Source organism: Gorilla gorilla, chromosome Y (genome assembly GCF_029281585.2).
Source record: "Gorilla gorilla gorilla isolate KB3781 chromosome Y, NHGRI_mGorGor1-v2.1_pri, whole genome shotgun sequence".
Taxonomy (NCBI): domain Eukaryota; kingdom Metazoa; phylum Chordata; class Mammalia; order Primates; family Hominidae; genus Gorilla; species Gorilla gorilla.
The window spans coordinates 32,171,313-32,183,419 of NC_073248.2; the positions used below are offsets into that span (position 1 = coordinate 32,171,313).

At 40.1% G+C, this 12,107-nt stretch overlaps 1 long non-coding RNA gene across 1 annotated transcript; it reads right to left on the reverse strand.

Moving 5' to 3' along the window:
• Positions 1 to 3,832: 3,832 nt before the first annotated feature.
• LOC134757958 (uncharacterized) lies at positions 3,833 to 11,388 on the reverse strand. The gene is made up of 3 exons (XR_010132642.1): positions 11,299 to 11,388; positions 7,785 to 7,942; positions 3,833 to 4,933 (listed from the first exon to the last, which is right to left on the reverse strand). It is a non-coding gene; the product is annotated as an uncharacterized lncRNA (long non-coding RNA).
• Between the last annotated feature and the right edge of the window lie 719 nt (positions 11,389 to 12,107).

Here is a 12,107-nt window from a genome sequence, read left to right on the forward strand (position 1 = left end):
CATCAGAGAATACTACAAACACCTCTATGCAAATAAACCAGAAAATCTAGAAGAAATGGATAAATTCCTCAACACATACAGTCTCCCAAGACTAAACCAGGAAGAAGTTGAATCTCTGAATAGACCAATAAGAGGCTCTGAAATTGTGGCAATAATCAATAGCTTACCAACCAAAAAGAGTCCAGGACCAGATGGATTCACAGCTGAATTATACCAGAGGTAAAAGTAGGAACTGGTACCATTGCTTCTGAAACTATTCCAATCAATAGAAAAAGAGGAAATCCTCCCTAACTCATTTTATGAGGCCAGCATCATCCTGATACCAAAGCTGGGCAGAGACACAACCAAAAAAGAGAATTTTAGACCAATATCCTTGATGAACATTGATGCAAAAATCCTCAGTAAAATACTGGCAAACGGAATGCAGAAGCACATCAAAAAGCTTATCCACCATGATCAAGTGGGCTTCATCTCTGGGATGCAAGGCTGGTTCAATATACACAAATAAGTAAATGTAATCCAGCATATAAACAGAACCAAAGGTAAAAACCACATGATTATCTCAATAGATGCAGAAAAGGCCTTTGACAAAATTCAACAACCCTTCCTGCTGAAAACGTTCAATAAATTAGGTATCGATGGGACTTATCTCAAAATAATAAGAGCTATCTATGACAAACCAACAGCCAATATCATACTAAATGGGCAAAAACTAGAAGCATTCCCTTTGAAACTGGCACAAGACAGGGATGCCCTCTCTCACCACTCCTATTCAACATAGTGTTGGAAGTTCTGGCCAGGGCAATTAGGCAGGAGAAGGAAATAAAGGTAATATCATTAGGAAAAGAGGAAGTCAAATTGTCCCTGTTTGAAGATGACATGATTGTATATCTAGGAAACCCTAATGTCTCAGCCCCAAATCTCCTTCAGCTGATAAGCAACTTCAGCAAAGTCTCAGGATACAAAATCAGTGTACAAAAATCACAAGCATTCTTATACACCAATAACAGACAAACAGAGAGCCAAATCATAAGGGAAGTCCCATTCACAATTGCTTCAAAGAGAATAAAATACCCAGGAATCCAACCTACAAGGGATGTGAAGGACCTCTTCAAGGAGAACTGCAAACCACTGCTCAACAAAATAAAAGAGGATACAAACAAATGGAAGAACTTTCCATGCTTATGGGTAAAAATAATCAATATCATGAAAATGGCCATAATGCCCAAGGTAATTTATAGATTTAATGCCTTTCCCATCAAGCTACCAATGACTTTCTTCACAGAATTGGAAAAACTACTTTAAATTTCATACGGAACCAAAAAAGAGCCCGCATCACCAAGTCAATCTTAAGCCAAGAGAACAAAGCTGGAGGCATCACACTACCTGACTTCAAACTATACTACAAGGCTACAGTAACCAAAACAGCACAGTACTGGTACCAAAACAGAGATATAGACCAATGGAACAGAACAGAGCCCTCAGAAATAATGCCACATATCTACAACTATCTGATCTTTCACAAACCTGAGAAAAACAAGCAATGGGGAAAGGATTCCCTATTTAATAAATGGTGCTGGGAAAACTGGCTAGCCATACGTAGAAATCTAAAGCTGGATCCCTTCCTTACGCCTTATACAAAAATTAATTCAAGAAGGTTTAAAGACTTAAACGTTGGACCTAAAGCCATAAAAACCATAGAAGAAAACCTAGGCATTACCATTCAAGACATACGCATGGGCAAGGACTTCATGTCTAAAACACCAAAAGCAATGACAACAAAAGCCAAAATTGACAAATGGGATCTAACTAAACTAAAGAGCTTCTGCACAGCAAAAAAAAAACTACTATCGGAGTGAACAGGAAACCTACAGAATGGGAGAAAAATTTTGCAACCTATTCATCTGACAAAGGGCTAACATCAAGAATCTACAATGAACTCAAACAAATTTACAAGAAAAAAACAAACAACCCCATCAAAATGTGGGTGAAGGACATGAACAGACACTTCTCAAAAGAAGACATTTATGCAGCCAAAAAACACATGAAAAAATGCTCACCATCACTGGCCCTCAGAGAAATGCAAATCAAAACCACAATGAGATACCATCTCACACCAGTTAGAATGGCGATCATTAAAAAGTCAGGAAGCAACAGGTGCTGGAGAGGATGTGGAGTAATAGGAACTCTTTTACACAGTTGGTGGGACTGTAAACTAGTTCAACAATTGTGGAAGTCAGTGTGACAATTCCTCAGGGATCTAGAACTAGAAATACCATTTGACTCACCCATCTCATTATTCGATATATACCCAAAGGACTATAAATCATGATGCTATAAAGGCACATGCACACGTATGTTTATTGCGGCTCTATTCACAATAGCAAAGACTTGGAACCAACCCAAATGTCAAACAGTGATAGACTGGATTAAGAAAACGTGGCACATATACACCATGGAATACTATGCAGCCATAAAAAATGATGAGTTCCTGTCCTTTGTAGGGACATGGATGAAATTGGAAATCACCTTTCTCAGTAAACTATCACAAGAACAAAAAACCAAACACGGCATGTTCTCACTCACAGGTGGGAGTTGAACAATGAGAACACATGGACACAGGAAGAGAAACATCACACTCTGGGGACTGTTGTGGGGTGTGGGGAGTGGGGAGGGATAGCATTAGGAGATATACCTAATTCTAAATGACGAGTTAATGGGTGCAGCACACCAGCATGGCACATGTATACATATGTAACTAACCTGCAGATTGTTCACATGTACCCCATAACTTAAAGTGTAATAATAATAAAATTAATTAATTAATAAAAATATATTCCTAAACTAAAAAAAAAAAGAACTCTGAGTGTACTGACAGCCAAGCTGAGACAGTAAAAAGCATGATATAATAAAGTCATGATCAATTTGGACACACACTGGTGTTGGGCTAAGATGGAGATTAAAATATGTATATCAGTGTTTAAAAAAAAAAGAGAGACTGTTATGCAACACCCCAAAAACTCTTAAAACTCACATCTGATAAAGAGACTGTTACTCAAAACACTCCAATAACTCTTAAAACTCACATCTGATAAAGAGACTTTACACAAAACACTCCAATAACTCTTAAAACTCACATCTGATAAAGAGACTGTTTCACAAAACATTCCAAAAACTCTTAAAACTCACATCTGATAAAGAGACTGTTAGACAAAACATTCCGAATACTCTTAAAACTCACATCTGATAAAGAGACTGTTAGACAAAACATTCCGAATACTCTTAAAACTCCCATCTGATAAAGTGACTGTTATACAAAACACTCCAAAAACTCTTAAAACTCACATCTGATAAAGAGACTGTTTCACAAAACATTCCAAAAACTCTTTAAACTCACATCTGATAAAGAGACTGTTATGCAAAACATTCCAAAAACTCTTAAAACTCTACAGTAAGAAAACCACCTAATAAAATAGACCAAGGACCTTAACAGATACCTCATCAATGATGAGAACCATATAGGAAATAAACTCATAAAACAATGCATTATATTGTGTAACATTAGGGTAACATATTAAAACAATGAGATACCGCTACATACCTAGTAGAATGGCCAAAATCTGGAGCACTGACAACAACTGACATTGAGAATGTGCAGCAACAGGAACTCTCATTCAGACTGTGGAAATGCAAAGTGGTAAAGTCACTCAGTTGGAGGACAAGTTGGTTGTTCTTACAAAAGTAAACATATTCTTACCATATGATCAAGCAAATGCACCCCTTGGTATTTACCCAAAGGAAGTGAAAATAAATGCTAGCATAAAAACCTGCAAACAGGGATTTATAGCAGCTTTATTCAAAATAAGTAAAATTTGGAAGCAACCAAGATGCCCTTCAGTAAGTGAATGAATAAACTATGGTACACACAATGGAACATAATTCAGCACTAAAACGAAATGGGCTATCTTGTCCTCAAAAGATGAGGAAACTTAAATGCATATTACTAAGTAAAAGAAGGCGGTCTGAAAAGGCTACTTACTATATAACTGCAACTATGTAACATGCAAAATGATGGAGATGGTTTGCAGGTTTAAGGGGATGATACGTAATAAACAGGAAGAGCAGGGATGACTTTTAGAACAAAGTGTTCCATGAGGTACTATAAGGCTGGATACATGTCATTATACATTTTCTCAAACCCATAGCATGTAAAACCACAAGAGTAAACCCTAATGTGAACTATGGCCTTTGGGCAACTATGATGTCTCAATGTAGGTTCCTCATTTTATCAAAGGTACTACCATGGTGGGGGGAGGTGTTGAAAAGGGCGAAGGCTACATATATAAGTACATTAGGGTATATGGGAAATCTATGTATTTCTTAATTCTGCTGTGAAGTTAAAACTGCCTTAACTAATGAAGTATATTTATTTTAAAAAGGAATCTAACCATCTAAAAATGTTTTAATAATAAAAATTAAATCAATATTAAAAACCACTTCCCCATTTGTAATAAGAACTCTCAATAATAATGAATGCATAAAGAAAATGTGGTCTATATATGCAATGAATTATTACTGAGCCTTAAAAAGGAAGAAAATCTTGCCATTTGCAAAAACATGCACATACCAGAAAGATATTGTGCTAAGAACTAAGCCAAACAGGAACAAAGTATTACATAATCCCATCTGCAATAGTCTGGATGTATGTATTCCCCTCAAATTCCTATGTTGAAATCTTATTACCAAGGTGATAATATTAGAAGGTGAGACCTCAGGGGAGTGATGAGGTGAGGGCTCTTCCCACTTGAATGGACTGGGAGTGCATTCATTCTCTGCCACTCTTTTGTCTTCCACCATGTAAGGATGCAGGAAGAAGTCTCTCATCAGGCACCAGATGACAGTGCCTTGATTCTGGACTTCCCAGCTTCCAGAACTGTTAAGAATAAATTTCTGTTCTTTATTAATTACCAAGTCTGAAGTGTGTTGTTGTTCCAGCACAAATGAAGCCATGCTTCCTGTACAGCCTGAGGAACTCCACATATATAAAAATGTAAAACAGTTAAACTTACAAAAACATAGAGCTGAATCGTGGTTACCAAGAGCTGAGGGGGAAGGGTAACTGGGGGGTGGGTATTGGTCGCAGGGTATAAGTTTTAGTTATGCAATGAGTAAGTTCTAAATATAGAATCTACAGATCAAAGCCTGTAGTTAATACGGAATCGCATACTTAAAAATGCAATGAGTATGTTCTAAATATCGAATCTACATATCAAAGCCTGTAGTTAATATGGAATTGCATACTTAAAAATTTGTTAAGAGGATGGTATTGTTTCGATTTGTTTACTTGCCCAAATCTCATGTCAAATTGTCAGCCTCAAGGCTGGCTGGAGGAGGGTCCTGGTGGGAGGTGACTAGATCAGGGGCAAACTTGCACCTTGCTGTTGTCGTGTTAGTAAATTCTCACGAGATCTGCTTGTTAAAAGTGTACAGCACCTCCCTCTTCACCACCCACTTCCTTCTGCTCCAGACACATAGGACGTGCCTGCTTCCCCTTCATCTTACACCATAACTGTACGTTTCCTGAGGCCTCCCCGGCCATGCTTCCTGTACAGCCTGTGGAAATATGAGCCAATTAAAACTCTTTTCTTTATAAATTACCCAGTCCGAGGTAGTTTTTTATAGCAATGGGAGAACGGACTCATACAGAGAATATATCTTATGTCAAATGGTTGTATCCCAAAAGGGGTGGTGGGGGGAAGAAATTTGTGGAGGCAAAGGTTGTTCATCACATTGTGTTGGGTGTCAGTTCAATGGGTGAATACTTATCTCTACAGATAAGTATATTTCGCATGTGGAAGGAATGTAAACAATTTGTAGCCAGAGTGAAAACTGTGGTTTATTAAAGACTGATAAAGATTCTTACTATTCCTCTCATTGAGAGGTAGAAGCTAATTACTGTCTAATCTAATACTGTATGTAAAGGAAGAGAGAAGGATATAATTTTATTTTGGATTTAAGCTTGAGGTACCTTTCGGATAGCTACAAAGAATCATTCAATGGAGAGCTGAACCTGTGGTCTAGAGCAGTGATCCCCAACCTTTTTGGCACCAAGTTTTGTGAAAGACAATTTTTCCATAAACCAGGGTGTGAGGGGGGGATGGTTTTGGGATGAAATTGTTCTCATAAGGAGCAGGTAACCTAGATCCCTCGCATGCATATTTCACAATAGGGTTCATGCTTCTGTGAGAATTTAATTCTGTCATTCATCTGACAGGAGGCAGAGTGCAGGCAGTAATGCTTGCTTGCCTGCCACTCACCTCCTGATGTGCAGCCCAGTTCCTCACAGGACACACATTGGACCAGTCCATGGCCTGGGGGTTGGGGATCCCTGGTCTAAAGGCTGGAGAAGTCCAAGCTGGAGAGAAACACAACTGCTACAACACAGAGAGCAGAACTGGTAATAAACAGACAACCAACAACAAAAAAAGAACTGCACAGTAGGATGGATGGGGAATAGGATGAAACAACTGGATAAGTTACATAAACGAAAAGTAGAAGAATTCAGGAAAAAAAGACAAGCAGCATCAGTGAGGTCATGATAGAAACTAACACAGAAGAATTTCCAGGAGAAGATCATGAACAATAATTTGAAATGCAGAAATCCCCCCTTATCCATGAGGGATACATTCCAGGTCCCCTAGCGGGTCCCTGAAACTGTGTATAGTACCAAACCCTATATACACTATGTTTTTTCCTATATATACACAGCCTTGACAGTTTAATTTATAAATTAGGCACAGTATGATATTAACGACAATAAAATGGAACAATTATATCAACATACTGTACTAAAAGTTATAGGAATGCGGTCTCTCAAAATATCTTATTCTACTGTATTCAACATATTCAAAATATTCAAGATATTCAAAATATCTTATTGTCTTTTCTGTCTGCAGTTGACTACAGGCAACTGAAACAACAGAAAGCAAAACTGTGGATAAAGGGGATTACTGTACAGCACAAGATTCAAGTAAGGCAGACTAGAGTATAGCCATTGGAGTTGCATATAATTTGGGTTAATTGTTAGCATTGGAATAAACCAGTTAAGACTACATTGAATGAAAGTGCAAGTGATCAGTGGAAATATTTGTCAGAGAATACAATTGTGAACAATCTGCTACAAATTCTCCATGTACAGATGAATTGACAGAAATGTATGGGGGGTTAGTTAAGGACCTGTGGTCAACTCAATCCTCCAGATGTTCTAGGTTTTAGCCATGAATCAAGTAGGGCCCTCCAAAAGCTGTCTGGGGCCACACTGTTTCAGCAACCAGAAAAACCTCATTATGGGAGTTATGCTTTAGCACTAAGTGACTATTTCTACTGCAAAATGCTAAAAGTGTTTACTTCCAGGTTGGCAGTAAAAAAACCTTTTCACTACATCATCTCTGTGACCAATGCAGTCAGTGTTCCAGACTTTGGTGACAGCAAGTCTTCCTGTCCCATGAGAATGGAGCATGCACTCTTTCCAGGTTCCATTCCAATCATGTAACAAATGTGACTGCCTCTTTGTTGCAACATCAGAAAGACCAGAGACACATTTGTACTCAAGTTCTATAGCTTATAACCTGCATATGTCTACATGCCAGCATTATTTTATTTATGTGCATTTCCTTTAACCTGAATTTTACTTATTTCTATATTTTCATTTTAATCCATGGACTCCATAAAGGCAAAAAATGCAATGTAAAACAAAGTGAGGAATATATAAACAAATGACTCACCAGAGATTTATTCATTGTTTGTTGATCATGGAAATGCACAGAGCACTCTGGAAGCATAGCTGTGATAACAGTCAAATGGAGTGGGTTAAGGAGAGAACTGATGTGGCTTGGTCCTAGATTCTCCTGCCGAAAACGCTCTACACAATAGCTGGAAAAGACTAAAACAACAACAAAACCTCCCTGTGACAGAATAGTCATTCATGCCTCAATAAGGGACAACAAATATCCCACTGAAGATTTACCCAAAAGTACATTAACTAGTAGAGATACATACAATTTATTTTGGGCTTAATGAAAACATGTATTACCTACTGATTTAGGGACAATTAATTTATCCAAAAAAACAATGTAATAATTTAAACCAAAGAAATATACGTTTAGTCTTTGATGAAATTAATATTGTAGAAATATAATTCAGCTGCATTAACTATTTCATTACTAATATGGAGATTCTGTGTGATTCCATATAGGTGTTTCCACTAGAAAACATCTTGCTTTTATACCTATGCATCATTGAAAGGATGCATCTTTTATACACCTAAGCATCATTGAAAGGATGCATCTTGCAACCCAACATTTTTTGCCCACAATTATATAGGGGGAAAATGTACATATTGTATACTTCTTGGGATATACTGTTTTAGTAATGTTTCCTAGTGACAAGTCTCCCTGTATCTAAGACCTCATAGAGTGTGCTCTGATAACTAATAGGGCTCTGCCATTTGACTTGCTTTGGCCAATGGGACATAGAAAATACGATGAAAATATAGGATGGAAAAGTACTTGCCCACTGGTGCTTGCCTTCTTGAACAAGTGTCAGCATGAACCACCAGACATGTGAGTGAAAGCACCAGATGACTAAAGCCACATTTGTGATCCACACAACATTAGCAAAGGAAATGCCCAGGTGAACACACACCAAAATGTGAATCAACAGAACTTCTTTTTAAGCCATTGAGTTTCGTTGGTTCTTTACACAGAAAACAGTAACTGATACACTTAAGCCACCAGAACTCAATGTTATTAAGAAAATCATGTGAAGGAGATAATGTGAAATTAGTTGTCAAATACAATCACTAGAACGTCACAACCTCATGTAGAAGTTTTGCAAATCACAATAAATGCAAACTTGATGGAAATCAGCGAGACTGCTGGTGCTAAGAGACCATGTGACTCACAAAAAGCAACTCTTTGCATATTAATAAACTGTGTTTTAAGGTTCTTTACATCATAAAAATGTCTGTTGACTTTAAGAAAACAATACACCAAAAGGATCTTCTTACAAGTGAGCATTGTACTGTATTTTACTTATGTTTTAAGATACTGGTTGAAATAGAAGTGAGACACTGTCTAATCTTCCTTTTTTAAACACGTAAAATATACTATTGTTTTCCTACAGAATTTATAATTTCCAAGAACAGATTACTGACACTGAGTGGGAAACACTTGTGTCATTTGTGCTTTAGGTCACATAATTGACAGAGTTGGGGATAAAAAGGTACAGAGATGGTTAAGGAAATGTTTCTGCTTGGTTGGTTGGTTGGTTTTGAGACACAGTCTCATTCTGACACCCAGGCTGGAGTGCAGTGGCACAACCACAACTCACTGTAACTTTGTGCTCCTGGGCTCAAGTGATCTTCCCACCTCAGCTCTCCAAGTATGTGGGGCCACAGGTGCTCGCCACCACAACCAGCTAAATTTTTCTTTTTGTAAATACATAGAGTCTCCCTATGTGGCCAAGGCTAGTCTCAAACTCCTGGGTGCAAGTGATCCTCCTGTCTTGGCCTCCCAAAGTGCTATGATTATAGCTGTCAGACACTGCACCCGGCAAGAGAAAGTACTTTATTATTATTTTTTCCAGTGCCTGCTAGTTTGGGCAGGGAGGGGCTGAGAAAGTACTTTAAAGCAATGTTTGTTCTTAGTTGACTTCAGTGTCAATGAAAATCTGAAAAAAAAAAAAAGTTTTGACTTAACTGGGGCAAAATGAGTAACACTGGCCAAAAAGTCAGGATGCATAACATCTGTATATCATGTGACCCTGGCAAGTCACAGCTCCTCAAAGCCAAATTTTTTTCATCTTTTTCACGAGGTAGAAATAGTTTGGCAAACACTTACTGAACCACCAGGAAGAGCTATCAGGATAGAGGGAGCTTTGGCATATCACTGGACGCTAAATTTCGTTACTGGACGCTACATTTGGTGACAGGCTTTTTTTTTTTTTTTTTTGAGAGACAGAGTCTTGCTCTGTTGCCCAGGCTAGAGTAGGGTGGCACAATATCGGCTCACTGCAACCTCTGCCTGCCCGGTACAAGTGATTCTCTTGTCTCAGTTTCCCAAGTAGCTGGGACTACACAGGTGTGCACCACTACGCCCAGCTAATTTTTGTATTTTTTAGTAGAGACACGGTTTCACTACATGTTGGCCAGGCTGGTGTCAAACTCCTGACCTCAGGTGATCCTTCCATCTTGGCCTAGACTACTTTTAAGAAAGTTCAGCCACTGGAAACAGTGAGAAAAATTGAAGGAATGAAAGTGTCTTTACAGAGTACTCCAGACAGATCCTCTCAGGTATTACAGGTTATTTTTCCACCGAAGACCACACTATTAAGTCCCCTCCAATAAGTACCATCTTTTTGGCCCTTGTCTGCATTTGTAGCCAAACTCCCCTCTTCCTTCTGAATGTTTGTCCAAACCTTCCACTACCACCCCGTGTTTGAGAGCTACTGGATAAGGTCTTATCAACCAAGTCTGGGCCACTCTGGGGAGTGGGAAAATAACTGCTTGGGTCATTCAAACTGGAATCTTCACCTGTGATACTTCCTCTGCTTTGCTACCAGTGAGAGGGTTTTTCCAAAGAGGTGTTCTTTTAGGTGGGATTCCTAAAAGGTGCCCTCCTCCAAACTTTGTACCTACTTTATTACACAGAAAACAGGAACATCATCTGGATCTCCAACTTCCCTAGAAACCAGATCTTGTATAAACTCCTATAAATTAAAGCGGGGATGGGATGCTTAGGAAGGGGACACAAGCAGAATCTTCACTTGCTGGAAAGACACCGGGAGACCCTACTAATACACTCGCCAGGTAGTAGGACGCTGTGCACGCGCTTCGTACTCCTCCTCTGGGAATGAGGGACATCTCCCTAGAACTGTCCGTATGTTGATCTTACAATGGCGTGCACGGAATGCTGCACAACGTCCATGCAGTGCCAGAGCGCAACCTCCCCGCAGACCTCCCAGGTTCGGGCGGTCTGCAGACCCCTTTCTCGCGCCACCGGCTTCGCCCACCCGCTCATGCGCGTCTGGAACTGGCTTCAGTGCGGGGATCCCACGCCCGCCCTCCCAGCAGCGCCACCCTTTCAGCCCCAGCCTGGGTCCGCGGCCCGCACCTGCGCTTCAGGCCCCGCCCCCACCGAGATGTGCCCACGCCTTTTCTCCCACCAACTGTGGCACGTCGGCCCCGCCTCCCAATGGTGCCTCCAAGCCCGCTGTCTCCTGTTTCATCCTACCACCAACCTGCAGGGAGAAAGAACCCAACCCCAGAGCTTCCACAGCAGCCTCTTGATTGCAGCAGGAGCCGGGATTCTCTGATGGAAGCTGACGGGAGTGGGCGGGGCGGCGCTTGCGCAAAGATCCCTTCCCACCGTCCTGTGCTGGTGACGTCATTGGAAGCCGAGACTGCATTTCCCACTAGACATTGCAGTATTAAGGCGGGAAATTCTGTTCCAAGCGGGAGGATGGATCGGGATTGGTGTCTATCCGCCTGACAGACGTGGAATCTGGTTATTAAATCATGGTTTGACAACCAGGCACATTGTGCAAATATTAAGAAAATTCGAATGCGGGCCAACTAGTCAACTGTATTAGCAAGTAATCTTACTTTTTTTTAGTTCTAAGTGTTGCTGTCACAGAAAAAACATTTTTTCCTCTGTTTAAACGGATTCTCCCTCTGTCTCCCAGGCTGGTGTGCAGTGACGGGATCTCAGCTCACTGCAGCCTCCGCCTCCCAGGTTCAAGCGATCCTCCTGCCTCAGCCTCCAGAGGAGATGGGATTACAGGCATGCACCACCACGCCCGGCTAATTTTTGTATTTTTAATAGAGATGGGGTATCTGCATGTTGGCTAGACTGGTCTCGAATTCGTGGCCTCAAGTGATCTTCCCACTTTGGCCTTCAAAAGTGCTGGACTAGAGGACTAGAGAGACTAGAGAGACCGGTATGAAATAGAGGACTAGAGAGACTAGAGAGACCGATATGGAGAACAGGACGATTGTTTATTTTAGGGTACGGACTGGATTCATGGATTCATATCTAGAAAGCTGAGCA